We start from the raw sequence: 16,549 nt of genomic DNA, 5'->3' as shown, positions 1-16,549 counted from the left end.
ACGGTGGCCCAGGGGCTGTGGTTTAGTGGCCCCTGAAGATAAGTGCCCAGCTGTTTGACCATATCAGCTTTTTTTTTCTCTGCTTTTTACTCACTAGGTAGAAAGTGGATGTTGGAATTTGGGGAGCAAATGTAAATGCTTCTGGAAATGAATTCACAACGTGCACAGAAGAGTCCAGAGACACGTCTGCTGAGATTCAAATTCGGAAATAGAGTGACTGGGTACCTATCACAGGACAACTGGAGGACGTCCCTCCTCACTACATTGCGTGGCTTCAGGTTAACTGCTTCATGCCGAAACCTGAACTTGATGAACTCGGTTCTCTCTCTCAAATCCTGAGCACAAAACCTCCCCTGGCTATGGCACAACCAAACCCCCAGGCATGCTGGGCCCTGTGGCCATCCGTCACCATTAAAAGAACATGTCCTTTTTTGTCTGTAGCATAGGTGTTACCTGTCCCTCTGTTGCCACCGGCATCCACTCTCCTGCCCTCAGGGATGGATCTCTCTTGGCCTTCCCCCACCCAGCTGGACCCCCCAGTTTTCTATTCACCTCAATTTCCCACCCTCTTGCTTCTCAGGAATGAAGCAAATTTCTTTCAACACCTTGAGCATAACAGTTTCAAAGATGCCCCCTCTGTTTTCCCACATGCGTGCCCTGGGGACTTACCCTCCTTCTCAAGCAACTCATCTGAGTGTTTCCTTCAAATACATGATATTCTCTCCTCCAAGGAAATTTCAGTAAATAAATGTGTCTCCACCTCACTGGATTGCCTTCATTTAGAATTGAAGATCATACTGTCTTATTTTTATTGTCAATTTTTAATTTATTTATAAATTAAAGTGGACACCAGAAATATTAGTTAATGCATTTGTTGTTGAAGCCTCATTTCCCAGGCATTTTAGTCAAGAGGCACCCCGAAGTGAGCATGCGTGTATGGACCACCCAGGTCTCTCCACAAGTTCTCCCTCCTCTGCTCAGCTTTTGAGATTACACGTGCGCAGGCCAGTTTAGTCTGCCAGCACCTTGGCTCCTCGGAAGCCGGCGACCTCTCCCCGACAGCACCCAGCATGGCATTGCCTTCTGAGAACGAATCAGGGCAGTGGGCTGAGCGCATGCCCAGACATGGGACCTTCGATGTGCCCCCAAAGCCCAAGGACTTTGCTCAAGGGAAGGAGCCTATGTGGGTGCTTCCTCAACCTCTCTGAGGGCCCAGGCTTCCTCACCTCCCCATCCTCAGGCCCATCCCCCACCATCGAGGCCCAACAGGCCTTGGTAGAGTTAAAGCTGCGATCTGTGGGGGACCCAGGGTCTCATAGCCTCAGCAACTCGGAGCTATAGCCCCTGCTGCCCCAGTTCTGTTATTACCCCCAGCCTTAAATGCAAAACACAAGTGTCTGATGCCAGTCCCCGAGAGCCCAGGTGTACATTCACACCCCCACGTGCAGTCACACTCACACACACAGCCCAGCAGAGCAGAGACATGGAAGTGAATAGACCCAGAAAACCCGAAACTTCACCGGGGCCACTGTCTGATTCCTTTTAAGGAAAAAGTCCAAAAGCCAAGGAGCTGAGAAAGGGAGGTTCACAGGCCAGGTGATCCCAGGAAGGAGACCAACTAGCAAGCAGGCAGGCAAAGGGTCCCCTAACTGTCGCTGGCCTGGTTAAGGCTCACTTCCCTGACCTCACCTCACCTACTGCCATGGTGGTCCAACGGCTGTGGTTTGAGGGTCCTGTGAAGATGAAGATGAAGATGGAGCTCGGCTCACACCGAGCTCCAGCCAGACCCCAGCATGGGCTGTCCTGTCATCTACTTGCTCCCCAAATTCATACCAACATTCAGGACTCAGTTCAAGCCCTCTCCTTCACGAGCTTTTCCCAAAGGAAGGTCTTACTTTGCTGGCACTGACACACATGGGCCCCTCCTCCCTCCTCTGACCATTCCGTATTGGATGAGCCGCACTGCCTCAGTCAGATTAAAGGCTGGTCCAGGGCAAAGACTGAATCCTCTGCCCTTGTGTCTCTCAACACCCAGCCTGGAGTTGATGCTCGTAAATTAACATTCAAGGTCCCTATTAAATGGGATGAAAGATGCTAGATGGGAGATGGCTCAGCTGCTTCCAGAAAGACACTCGTGTTTCAAAGCTCAAAGAAAGCAGGAGGAGGGGGCGGGGAGGGAGAGAAAGCACTCACTAAAAGCTTGCAGAGTAACAAAAGAGCTGAGCATCAGAACAAAGTCTCATTTAAAAGAGCAAAGGAAACACTAGAAGGCTGTTAATGGTGAACTGAATATGATAAATTATTACTTAATTCACTTGGTTTCACTCCTTGTTGTTATGCACAGTTAATTGGAGGGAACAAAATGCCGGGCCTGCTGGAATGGGGGTGGGAGGTGGGAGCAATCTCAGGCTGGTAGCTTCCCCAGGACCACGAAGCCATCCTGCAGGGATGATAAGCACTGGGCCGACCCCACGCCCCAGCCTCCTGCGGTGGCTGGGTCCCGCTGACCCACACTCTGGTCCCCCAGGGGCTGGAGCTATTGGCAGCCAGGTGGCCGAAGGCAGGGAGAATCGGGACGTGGGCAGAGTGGCAGGAGGCCCCGCAATGGTCTCCCGGGCTCTGAACACCAGCTCGGCCGCTGCTGGGCTCCACTCGGTGTTTCTCACCCTGAAGAAAGCCAGATGGCCTCACGAGCAGATCTGATGTGGTTTTTGATGGATTTTTTTCCCTGTGTTTCTATTCATTCACTATATTTACCCTGAGGTCCTCCTAAATTATAAGACACTTACTGGGGGAAGGGACCAAAGGAGACACCAAAATGAGTAAGAGAAGAGCTTCTGCCTGCACTCAGTTGGGAGAACAGATAGCGGCATACTCAAATCATTATGGGCTACATCAAAAAAATATTTCTAACATTTAATTTAAGACAAAATCTTTTAGAGTCTGGGATTTTATTAATAATCCTGTGGCTAAAGGAAGAAGAGGCAGGCAAAAAAGTGCCTGATAACACCATCAACGAGAAAAGATATTTTGAAACATGGAACAGCTACAGACCAGGATTTCGCAAGTAATGTTTATATGACAATTAATCAGTAAGGCTTGGGGCGTTATAGTCACATGATTATAGAAAACATTAAAACATTGAAGTCCACCTGTCTAAGAGATAGTTTAACAAACATCATCAAAAGACATTTGCATAATTACAGAAATAGTAAAAGAGGATTATAAGATATAACACAGGTCTAAGTTTGAAGGCCATGTCCCTTTTCCTAAACATGCATTTAAATTAATATTTAATCTTATGATTAAGGACTATTCCCAACCCTCAGTTTTATCACAAGAAACAGCTTTTAATTGCTACACTCCTTTCAGTGAAGCATAAATGTAATCACAAGAGAACAAACTTTTTCACAACCCTGCTAATTAGAGGCTTGCAATCTCTCCTTATATATATATATATATAAAATAATAGTTTAAAGAAGACCCTGGAGTGGCATTTCTATCAGTATAGGAAGTTAGATATCTAGAGTAATTCTTACAGTTGAAATAATAATGTATTAAAAGATAAAAAATTAAAACATTTAAAAATCTCTGAGGATTCTACAGGTAAAGAAAGCAGAAACCCTTGGGTGAAAAAGAGTGTTAGAACCAGCTTTTCCCTAAAGGCCAAGTCTTGGAGACCTTATGTTCCATCGGATGGCTTCATGGGGTGTGGAGCAAGACAGAAAGCCTGGGGCCCATTTAAAGTGGTATGTTTAGCCCTGGATGGTATGGCTCAGTGGGCTGAGTGCTAGACTGTGAACTAAAAGGTCACTGGTCCCATTCCCAGCTGGGGCACATGCCTGGGTTGCAGGCCAGGTCCCTGGTTAGTGAGAGGCAACCAATCAACGTTTCACTTGCACATTAATATTTCTCTCCCTCTCTTTCTCTCTCCCTTCCTCTCTCTCTAAAAAAGAAATAAAATCTTTTTTTAAAAAAGGTTAACTATTAAAAATAAATAAAGTGGGATATTTAAGAGCAGTCTGCTGTGCAAAGCTGGGACATCAAGGGGCTTACACCCATGATGTAGGTAAGTAAGAAGTAAAATCTGCCTCTACAAGGAGGGTGGCAGAAGCAAACACGAATTCTTCCCAGAGGAATTCCACTCTGATCCAGGGCCAAGCAATGAGGCTTCAACAAAACTTAGCAGTTTATAATCAAAATCACAAAACATACAAGGAAATAAGTCACAGTGAGTGAGAAACTGAAGCAATAGATGACATAAAGATTTTAGGCACTAGAATTATCAGAAAGTTTAAGAGCTAATAGAAAAGCTTAAAAATATGAGGAATGAGAGACTACAAAGAATGAACTTAGCAATTTTTAAATGAAACAAATGAATATCCGGAAATTAAAATATTTAGCAACTGCAATTAGAAACATGATAGATGAGATTAAACACATATGAAGATAAGATTTTTTAATTGGATTATAAATACAACGGAATTAGACCAGAGTGCAGCACAGAAACACAAAATGATGCAAAATAACTAAGAGGGGTTAAGAGACTTGTGGGACAAATTAAGGTCTAAGGTAAGTCTAAACTGAAGTTTCAAAAAGGAAATAATAAAGAAAAAAAGGAAAGACAATACTCAAAATATATTATAATAGTGATGAAATTCTCAGAAAAACATCTATCTTCAAGTCTAAGAAGCTCTATAAATCCAAAGAAAGACAAAAATAAATTTTTTTAATTATAAAATTTTCAGAACCTCCAAAGCAAATAGATTCTGAAAGTTGCCATGGCAAAAAGGCAGATCGTATACCAATGAATGACAATTTAATTGATGGCTGGCAACTCAACAGCAATAAAGGAATCCAGAGAGGAAGAGAATAAAGTATCCATTGTACCGAAAGAGAAAAAAAGTCAGTCTAAAACTCCATGTTGACAAAACTACCTTTTAAAAACAACAGTGGAATATAGATAACTTCAGACAAAACCTAAGAAAAGTTTATCACCAAAGATTCTCACTAAAGAAAATTCAAACAGTAATACCTCGAGCTGATGAAAAACGTTCCTAGGTGGAAAGTCTGAGATACATGAGAGGATGGAGAGTAAAGGTATGCTAATGTGTGGGTAAAGCTAAGCGAACATTGACTTTAAAATTAGTAACAGTAACAGTAACAATAATGGCTAATTTGAAAGGTGAAAAAGTAGGCTAGAAATAAAGTCCTGGATAACAGGGAGATAAAGCATTCTCAAATCCTTGTAGTGTCTAGTTCAGTGGGATTAAAGTGTTGATTAACTTTAAACTAGTGCAGGCATGTTAAACTAACTTGCTAAGAAACAGACATCTGCCATTAGCGTGTTACAGTTTCCAAGATTACAGCTTATTTTACTCCATAAATTCCTCATCTGTAAAACCTCTACGCTCATCAACTACATGATGACAAGCTGTCTCTGGAGTTGGAAAGTCTTTTTTGTTTTATTAAAAGAATGTTTTTTCATTTATTGAATTTAGAGAAAGAGGAAGGAAGAGAGAAACATCAATTTGTTGTTCCACCTATTTATGCACTCATTGGTTGCTTCTTGTATGTGCCCTGACCAGGGATTGAACCTGCAAACTCGGAGTATTTGGGACAAAATCTAACCAACTGAGCTACCCGGCCAGGGCTGGAGTTGGAAATTCTTATAACCCAGGAATGTCACTCCCAACCTGATAGACAGATGTAAAGAGTATGACTGTCTGCCCTTGCACCTTAATTACATCTCCAAGAAGTAGTTCAGGAAAACAGACCTGGAGAATGGCTTAGAGTTATCTGTGATATAAATGAGAGCTCTGTCAGCACAGAGAAACTAAAAACAAAGGGGAGCTAGTGCCTGCTGGGTCCAGCCCTACAGTGGTCAGTGCCTTTAGGGATCCATCTGCAATCCCTTTTTGTACGCTTCATCCATGGTCTCCAGAAAGGGCAGTGGGCCATCTGACTGATGGCAGGTTATTGAGGTCAAGTGCCATAGTGACCGTGGTGAGGTAAAGGATGAGGCCAGCAACAGGGCCGTCTATGGAGAGAACTCCAGTCCAAAAAACACAAAGGACAGGGAGTGGCCCCACTGAGCGTCATACCTTCCAGGGAGTAGGATGAATCTGACAGGGAGTGCAGAGCGAGGGAGCATTAACTCAGAACCATGGGGACGAGGGCAAGACAAAATTACAGGCCGGGCCGACACCAGGCCCTGCTTGGGGCCGTGAGGAGCAAGGGGCCAAGTGCTCAGGAGGAAATAGTGGCCCTGCTGCCTGCTCTGTTGAAACAGCACCTGGACAGCTCAGGATGCAGGATTCCTGGAACCTTTAATGAGTGCAAAGGACATTTTTCACAGAGCAAGAAGAAATTAGTTTTGCCCCTAACAAAGTGTGCAAATCGTCCTGGCCTACAAAGGCACCTTTTTCCTTAATGGCTTAATGGGCCCTGGGTAAATAGTAGGTGAGCCCCTGACAAATGGAAAAGTCTGGGTTTATGTAATACAGCCCCACAGAGCTAATAGAGCAAGGCAGGGAGCTCCTTTAAAGCCGCTACTCCTTTATTAACCTAAAGAGAGTTAAAAGAACCCTGTGGATTGTTCTACTGGAACAAGCTTTGAAAAAGGTTTCCTTTATTAAGGAGGTTTCTCTGAAAGTAGGGTATCAGCAGAAATACGGCCCAAAAGATACCTAAAATGTGTCCTGCTACACAGTGAAGATGGTTGATGGGTCTGGAGAGGGGTGGGGGCAGGAGAGGGAAACGAGGAGGCAAAAACGCTGCCCGGCATCAGGAGCCTGGCTGTCACGTGACATCTACCACTCACTGTGATCTTGGCGGAGCCCACTCCGGGCCTCGGCTTCCACATCTGTGAAGTGCTGTAATAATAATAGCAACCAACATATATTGAGGGCTCTGCCGTATGCCGGACACATGTTCCCAGCACTTTCTGTGGGCTACTTCATTTAACTGTCACAACAACCTCAGGCAGGAGGTAGGAGAAGGGTGTTCAAGAGAAGCCAGAATCTGACAGTGCTGGGCACGAGTCTGACATGCAGAGCAAGCCAGAACTGAGTAGAAGCAGGGCGGTTTTAGACGGGACCATTAGCTACAGCCCTCCCCACTCCTGCTGAACTGCTTATTTTGTTTATGGTACCTGAGTGGTTCTCGCAGCGTGTGGGTTTGTGGCTCCTGGATTAGACAGCCTCGGTGATTCCTCCTCCACACCAGAGTGTCGGTATTCTTTGCTCCATGTCACCCTGCCCAGAGTCGTCCAGCCATTCCTCAATATTCTGGCCTCAAGCAAAGGGTGCAGGACACTGGGCACTGAGGAAGGGTGCTACCGTGCCCTGTGAAATGGAGGTTCAGTGGGTACTGGGCTTTCTTCAGCCTGCCCTCCCCTGGGCCAGGAGCTTGAGTCTCATTTGAATGGGGAAAGAAAGTAGCTAAGGAATGAACAAGGAAATTCTGAAACCCCCTCGGACTGTGCCAGGACAAATGAGGGCCCTCCTAACCTAGAAGCAAGACAGAGTGTGACTCTAAGGCAAGGTTACTTAACCTCTCTGTACCTCTGTTTCCTCATCTATGGGTCAGGAATAGCCCCTACCTCATAGGGAGGTTATGAGAAACAGAGTAATAATCCCTCTGGGTTGCTAAGGACGCTGAAGTTTCTGGTTCTAGTCTCTTGGCCATCGTGACAGTCCTGTGGTTTCACGAGAGAATGACCTATCTCTACCTAAAAAAACAAAACCCCTTTCCACTTAAGCTAGCTTGTGTTGGGTTTCACCCACCAGGAAGTCAGAAACAGATTACTTGGAGATAAACTTACTCATTACAAACATCTTCAGTTCTGTGCACTTTTTCAAATGTCCTTTTTCTAAATGGGCCTCTGGTGAAGATAATGATTAGTTCATAGATTTATTCCCAGGAGAATGGGTAAAATAAAGTGCTGCTCATCGCAGTTCTAATTCTTTTTAGTCCAACTGCTTCGGGAGGGTTTCCACAGCAGCCATCCTGCTCCAAGCTCCCCCCTGCCCCCCGCCATGGGAGAAACCCTGAGTCTTGCTTTATGGCCAGCCGTCCTCCTCACTGACAGCCCTCTCGGACTGCATGCCTGCAAGTTGCATTTGCTTATTCTTCAACTGAGGCTCCTCCACCGGGTCAGCTGGACACCACCAGCTACCTCTTCCTGCCCTTCGACATCACCTTCAATCACATGAGCTCCCCCTGTTTTCCCATAATTGCAGAAAGAGTTGGTTTCCGTTGATTGCAGCCTAAGCACCCTAGCTCCGATAGGTTACCTCAGTGGTAAAGGCAAGGAAGTAGATGGTGAAACGGAGGTGTTTATATTGAGGCGTCAAGGAAGGCCTTTCTGAGAAGGTGCGATTTGTGCTGAGCACTCAACAAGGCATGGGAACAAGACGGGCAAAGGTCTGAGGCGGAGCAGGCCTGGAAGGTCACAGGAAATGCAAAGACCTTGGGGTGGGAGCATAGTCGTGGGGCAGTGGGGAAGCCAGTGTGGCCAGAGCTGAGCGTGGCAGGAGATAAGAAAGAGTGCCGGGCAGAAGCTGGAGCGTGGGGCACCTCCAGGCTACGCTGACGATTTGGGGCTTTAAGATGTGGCATTCGCCACTGGAAGGCTTGGACAGAGCAGTTAACATTGCCTGGGTTTTAAAAAATAATCTTTCATGAGAAATGATGTGGGAGACATGTGTAGGCATAGAAATACCAGTGAAGACACTATGTCAGGAGTCCAGGCAAGGGGCGACAGTGGCTTGGTCGCAGTGGAGACGGAGAAGAGCAACAGATCTGTGATAGTTTGAAGGAAAAGCTGCCTTAAAGGATTTGCTGAGGTGGGGTGTGAGAGGAAGACAAGAATGAAGGTCTGAGTCCTGGGTTTTGGACTGAACCACGGAGTAAATGGAGCTGCCAGTTTCTGCGACGGGGAAAACTTCAGGTAAAAGAGACTGGTGGTTTAAAAGTCTGTCTGAGACATCTATAGCTATGTAAGAAATGATCACAAAAGTTCATAGCTTAAAATAACAGTGAACTATTATTACTGCAGAGTTTCTGTGGGTCAGGAGTTCAGGAGTGACCCACTGGGTGCTTCTGGCTCACAGTCTCCCCCAAGGTTGAGGTCAAGATGTTGGCGGGGGCTGGAGGATCCACTTCCCAAGCGGCCCCCTCACTGGCCGGCAGGCTGTTCTGGCCGTTGGTGGGGAACTTCCACTCCTCGCCACCTGCTCGGTTCCCCAGCTGACTTGCGTGTCCTCACAACATGGCAGCTGCCTTACTCCAGACAGGTGATTGCGGAGTAAGGCAAAAGCCACAATATCCCTTACAACCTCACCTCAGAAGTCACACTCCGTTATTCCCATGACATCCTGTTGGTTGCACAGATCAGCTCTATTCAGCGTGAGAGGGAACCACGCGGGGACATGGTACCAGGAGGCAAGGATCACTAGGGGCCCTCCTGGGGGCCCCCACACTGTCCACACAGTGGCGGAAGGCAGTGCAGACAGAGCCAGCAGGCTGTCAGAGGGCACAGCCAGCAGAAAGGCGGGGGAGAGTAGGCTGGGTTGGAGCAGAATGGTCCGATTATAAGACATACGAACAGGTCAAAGGCAGTGATTCCTGATGTGTGGAATGGACTTCAGTTGGGTGTTCCCCACTGAAGGAGGAGCTGGGCGGAGCAGACCCTGCTTCTGCCATATTTGTCAAAATTCCCACAGACTTCTTCGTGGGGTTCTGAACATACGGAGGAGCCCACCAGAGTTAATGAATGGGAAAGTGATCAACAGAAGGAAGAGGAAATCCAAGCTGAAGATGTAAAAGAAATCAACCAAGGCTACTAGTCAGTGTTAAAATGCAAGCATCTCTCCTCCCTTTCTCTCACTCTCCTCCAAGTGTTGATTGGACACAGGGCTGGGGACAGGGCAAGCAGCCGGACTCAGTGGTTCTGAGTCAGGGATGAAGTGTTTTGGGAAGGAGTAAACATAGGGCAAGGAGTGATTGAAATAACCACCAAACCCGTGCAATTCTGGGGAAAAACTGACTGGAGTCCTAGCAACCCTGTGATAGTGGCACTGTGGTCCAGACTCTTGCTCCAGGCTTGCACTGAGTCTCCTGAAGCTGGGATCAACAGAGCCACTTGGCATCGTCCAGCTATGGGACCACTGCCTGCCTGGTGGTCAAGGAGGCATCCTTCCACACCTCCACATATACAGCAGGGCCAACAGAAAGGAGACACGTCCAACTGAGAAACACAAGGCTCTGCCCTCCCAGCCCCACCATACAAAACAATTTTAATGTGAAACTACCCATTAAAACATAGAGACTAATGCATGGTAAAAGAGAGGCTGGGTGCACTCCCAGGAGGATGAGAAAATTAGCATCCCAGGTATTCATCCATCCTTTCTCCCTCCTCTTCTGTTTTGTCCTCTCCTCTCTTCCCCTCTCCTTTCTTCTTCTCTCTCCCTCCCTTCCCCCATCTCTCCCTCTGCCACCCCCCCACACACACACCTGTCCTGTCTTTATAGGAGTCACTGTCACCTTGCAGAGTTGGCTGACAGCACAGGCATGCCTGAGGTCCACATTCCTAACTTATGGCTTCTTCCACAGTGACAGGGTCTCTCCCGGTGCCTGAACCCTCTCAGAGGCTCCCCAAGGAATGTGGGTGAAATAGTGAGGAAGGTAGTGATCTCCCCAAGACATTCTGAGACCCAAAAGTTGGCTCCCAAGAGTTGGCTTCACACAAAGGAAGCAGATACCTGCCCACGTAATCCAAAGGGCTGCAACTTCACCCCCAAGATGGCCCACCTGTGGAAACCAGCAACTCAGTCTGGGCACTGACACTTCAGTGAAGGCTAATTGATCCGATTTACTGAGTCTTACCTTAAAAATGCAAAGCCAAGGTGTGCTGTTGCCCCAGGCCCATCCTTGAAAAGGAGATCTCTTCACAGAGGACCATGCCCCAGCTCCAAGCACACAGGAAGCCAGCCCTGCCTGCCCGTTAGTCCACAGCCTTGCTGCCCGCCTTTGAAATGCATCCAGCCCTGGGCTGAGCCATACAGGACACTGAAGGGAGAAAGGCTCTTCCTTCCTCTGCTTATTGTCTCTCTCTCACGTTCTGAGCCTAGGCAATTTCATCGCCCCATCTCCCTGGCCAGGTGCATATCCTGTCGTCTCCATCATCAAGTTCCCGGACTACTTCACTCCTTCTTGCAGTTCTCTTCCTGTCTTGGGCAGCGGTGGCGTCCCTGCAGCTCACACTGCCCTTTGGGATCACCTTCCAGTCTCTGCCTGCCTCAGACAGGCACACCCCCCCTCACCTCTGTCCACCGTACTCTGTCTCCCCACCATCATTCTCAATACCCTCTCGCCATTTCTCCCTCCGCTGTCCCCAAGTTTCTGCCCAGCAAGAGTTCTGCCAACAGCTTGGGACTATTCTAATCCCTTATAATAAACCTCTCTGGAGTTTAATAGGACAGCTACATGAAAGATATTTTATAAGTGACAAAAATGTACCTAAAGGTTTATTTAGCTTGTAATAAATAATGTTATAAAGGAGAAAACAGAAATTTGGATGAGTTAGATGGCTCCTTCAAGGTCACACAGTCAGTGAGTGGCAAAGAATCCAAGGCAGGATTCTAGCACCTGCCAACCCCAGCTACACTTCCTAAAATATTAGGAATGAGACAATACGGTGGTGTTTAAAAACAACGGCTACATATTCTTCGGCACTATTGAGAGGTGGGGCTCTATGTCCCTTCCCTTGAATCTAGGCAGGCTTGTGGCTGCTTCCACCCATAGAGGGAGCTGGAAACGATGCTAGGGCAGAAAAGGTCTGCCTGGTTCTCTTGGGAAGCTCACCCTGGGGAAAGTCAGCCTCCATATACAGGTAAGATCACCAGATCCCCTGAGGCTGCTGTGCTAGAAAGGCCACATGTGGTGCTCTGCTCAACAGCCCCAGCTGAGCTCCCGGCTGACAGCCAATATCAACTGTTTAGCCATGTGCTGTGCAATCTGGACATCTAGCCAGGTGGACCCTTAGAAGACGCCAGTCCCCAACTTTTAAGTGACCTTGCTGCATATGTGTCCTTCCTAGCTGAGGCTCCAGACATCATGGATCATAAAAGCCATACTTTTCACTGCCCTGCCTGAATTCCTGACCTGCAGAACCCATGAATATGGTACAATGGTTGTTGGAGGACAGTTTTGGGGCGATTTGTTATGCAGCAGCAGCTGGAACAGACACATACCACCTCTGCATCTGTTTAAGTAATGAATGCCACACGGCTTCCTCTAGCAGCTTTTCGGAACTAACGGGCCATGAGAAGGTGCCAGTTTTAAAGCACGTGCTTAAAGCGAACAGCGCCTTCCCCTCCGTTCACATTCACACTCCTCACTCCAGCCAGCTCTGCTTTCCGAAAAGAAGTAGACAAGCTAGGGTTTCAACTCCAGAGCCATCTTAACCTTCCTGAACTCCAGCTCCTCCTCCATGAAATGAGAGATAGGAAGTAACCCTCACCTCGTGCATCTGATGGGCAGTCCAAGAAAGTCAAGGGGTAAACCTCCTCTGTCTGGGAACTCTTCAGCTCGCTCTAAAGATAATCATGAAGGCAGCCCCTACAGCCTGTTTCCCCCACCCTGCCCACTCCTCAGCCCCGCCCCCCACCCTTGCCTTGATGCCGGGTAGATATGGCCTGACTCTGTCCAAATGATCTTCCTGGTCCGAGCCATTAGCTTTACAGAGTCTCATACCACTGTCATCCTTCCCCTCTAGTTTGCACCTTTCCAATAAAAGCATTGCCTCTTTTGATTACAGGAGAATTCTCCACTCTAATTGACTTCCAGGCATTAAAGTTTTACTGAAATGAGCTCAGAGGCTCCCTGGGGACAGAAGTGCCGAGCACTGCCGCCCTCAGGGCTCTGATGCTGGTGGAGTTTCTAAAACTGCTCTAAATTTTGGCAAGGCACCTTCTGGAGACATAAAGAATATTTCAAAGCAAGAAAAGCACTCAATTTCTCTCTCACCAGAGGCATGAGAAGGGAAGAGCAACTGGGTCCCGGGCTCCCTGCTGTACCTCACTGACCTCTGCCACAGGGGGCAGAGCAGGCCACAGACACGGAGGCCCGGCACGTGCGTTCCTGCCCCAGCTCTCTTCCTGCGAGGCCTCTGCAGAGATGTGAAAAAGTGAGGGGTGTGGCACCTGTACACCAGCCTTAGGTGCTGAGATTAGGGATAATTGAGCAAATTTCCTACCAGAAAGGAAACAAGTGCTCGACCTTTGAGAACCATAATAATAGTAAACACATGTACCACTTTCTTTATGCCAAATCCTGCCTAAGCCCTTCATAGGCTTGAATGTATTCATTCCCCATAACGGCTCTGGGGGACAGATTCTACTTTTAATCCCCTCGGACAGATGAGAAAATCGTGGCATGAAGAGGCTGAGTAACCGAGCTAGAATTAGAGCTGGTAATAGATAGATCCGGGACATGGAGCCAGAAAGTCTGACTCAGGGTCTGTGTTCTTTGTCACTACACTGGGTGGCCTTTCGAGGCATCAGAGGCATTAATGCAAGATGAGGAGGACGAGAAAGGCCTTCTAAGCAGGAGACACTGCAGATATAAAGCGGCAAAGGTGGGCCTCTGCTCTCTGCTTGATGGCCAATCACGTCTTTCCTCTATCTGCGGAGGGCAGGGGCATACAGGGGGAAGGAAAACATGATGTATATTGTCTCATATGCTTAGAAAATTTCTGAAATGACAAGCAGAAAAATGTTATCAGAAATTACCTCTTAGAAATGGAAATGGAGGAGAGTGGAAGGGAGGGAGGGAAACTCTTTTTATTTTTATACTCTCCAAACGTTAGAAAATTTTGCCTTGAATCACTTTCAGAATTCCCTACTGTGAAACCTGAACAAAGGAAAGACTCCCCTCCTCACAGCCCACCACTGCTCCCCTAAGGGAAACATCTGTCAAGAGGGGGAAGCTGACCAAGCCAGGGACGGTCCTTGGGCTACAGAAGTGTGCAGGGGAGAAGAGCCTCTGTCTGCATCCTGCCCTCTGCCCAGGGGGAGCTGGGAACCTGCCCTCCAGCCAGCCCAAGGACCCATCCTTCAGGGCCAGGATCCAGACTCACCCCCAACCTCTCTCTTCTCTTCTCTGAGCTTCCCCAGCTTTCCACTCACCACCATGTGTTTGCAAAGATCACAGAAAGAAAACTGCAGACACGTCTTTTGCAATTTTTAAAAATTAATTGAGAATTTACAAAAATTGCAAAATTCCATATTAACATCTGGATTTCTTAGTTCTTTTGACCAAACCAAAGATGTGGGAACGCATTCTCACCAGGCAGCTTGGAAGCTGGGCTGAAGCTGCCCCTTCTGACAGGACACACACTGCCTGCCTCCATCTTTACTCCCTACACTCGCGCCCACATTAAGGTCAATGCCCTTTATATTGCTTCTATGCTGTTGCTTTCCCTACAACTGGTGGGCTTCCTTGGCTACATCACCTGCTGGGTCCTGGTGAGCAGTTGAATTTGCAGTCTGTGGTTTAGACTGCAAATAATTTCCAGCTGTCTCACAATTCTGTTCTCCCCAAGATCCTCTAGTACAGGAAGAGAATCCAACACATCCTTTGCATTCCACACATCCTTTATCAGTAAAGCTTTTCACTGATGCCTGATAAATTGATCCATCACGGTTAAATCACAGAGTAAAGACCCGGATTTCAATCTATTCAGGACTGGCTGTGGCCAAGTCCCCCACGCAGCTCAACGCTCAATCCTCCTCAAGGGTGCTCTGTGCTTTTGTGCCTCGAAACACTGACAGATAACACACTGCTCTCCCCGAGGCTTATAGTTTTACTAAATATAACTGCTGCCTTCTGTTACCTGTCTTTACAGACAACCTGCCTCTCTCTGGCTGATCTGTCTTCCCCTCTTGACAGTCAGCTTCCCACTATACCTTTCTCCTGCTCATGCACACTACATAAATGACTCATGTCTCAAGAAAAAGGGGAATCCCTTTACCTTCTACCTGATTTATTTTAAAGAGCAAAAATATCCTCGAAGTCAGTATGTTGTGTACAAATTCTTTCACACCTTTAATCCCATTTAATCTTTACAGCAACCCCCTCCCCCCCGCAGAGGGGCACAGTCACTATTTTAGAGACAAGGAGACCAGTGCACAGGTGGGTTAAGGGACTTGCCAAGCATCACACAGCCTGTGTGGAGCCTGACTCTACTTCAGCGCTTTCTCTTCATTTTCAAGGACACGTAGAGTTGACTGATTCTCAGGCCCAGTGGTTAATGATGTACATGTCCTATCCAACCTGAGAAAAGGGTTGTGATGAGAAAAGGAAAGAAGAATTCATCTCCCCAGGCAGTTCTCTGCCTCACATCACCTGTGACTGCGTTTGTTGGGGGTGATGGTGACTCCCAAGCGCTTGGGGATCTACTTTCCTGGGGTGGCCATGAGAGCAGAAGAAACCCTTCTGAGGGGCTTTGTGAGGGGCAACAGACCCCAGACCTGGGACACTCCTAGGAGTCTCACTCATGGAAGAATCCAGGACCAAGGCTACCAAAATCAGCAAAGTGAGACCTCCCAAAAGTGCATCTCAAGCGCCTCTTAGAGGCACTGAGGCAAAACTGTGTCTCGCCTGTTCTCAGCCAGGTCATGCCACGTTTAGGTGTCTCAGAGTTATGCTGACTGTTTTAACCAGTTCAGCCTGCTATAACTAATACCATAGAACTGGTGGCTTAAACAACAATTTATTTCTTACCACTCTGGAGGCTGGGAAATCCAGGGTCAAAGTCCTGGCAGATTCAGTGTCTGATGACAGCCCACTTCCTAGTTTGCAGACAGCCACCTTCTAGCTAAAGGGGAGTTGGTGGTAGGGGTGGGGAGGGAAAGTTCTCTGGTCTTTTCTTATAAGGGCACTAATCCCCTTATAAAGCCCCACCCCCATGACCTCACCTAAACTAAATTACCTCCCAAAGGCCCCACCTCCAAATACCATCATATTGGCTGTGGTTAGGGCTTCCATATACTAATTTGGAGGTAGAGAGACAATCAGTCCATAAAGATGACCTTGGCTCTTTTCCTCCCTCTAAAAGTACTAGTGTCCAATTAAATACTTTTGTACCAAAGAAGAAAGGAATTAATTTTACTAAAAGAAACAAATCATGCATTGATCATAAAACCAGGGCAACAGAAGCTTCTAGGCACTAAATGAGATTTCATTAAATTATAGGGGAGTACTATAAATCCAGAAGAAACAAAGGTCTGAAAAAATCTATACAATCAAAGAAAGAAAAACCCAGTGTAAATACCTCTTAGAACACTGGCTGTTAAACTAATAAGATTCAACAGGTAAAGGCAGGGATATGTTTGAACAGTCAGAATGGCCCCCAGGAGCACAGCAGGAAGAACAGGAGTCCACTGCAACCTCGCCGGTGACACGTGGAGTAGAGAGGGACACGGAGAAACACAGTCAAAGGGCCACGTGCAGCAGCGTCCATGTGGCATTACCCAGAGCCGGG

Source organism: Phyllostomus discolor, chromosome 7, assembly GCF_004126475.2.
Source record: "Phyllostomus discolor isolate MPI-MPIP mPhyDis1 chromosome 7, mPhyDis1.pri.v3, whole genome shotgun sequence".
Lineage (NCBI taxonomy): Eukaryota > Metazoa > Chordata > Mammalia > Chiroptera > Phyllostomidae > Phyllostomus > Phyllostomus discolor.
This window is presented reverse-complemented; position numbering follows the sequence as displayed.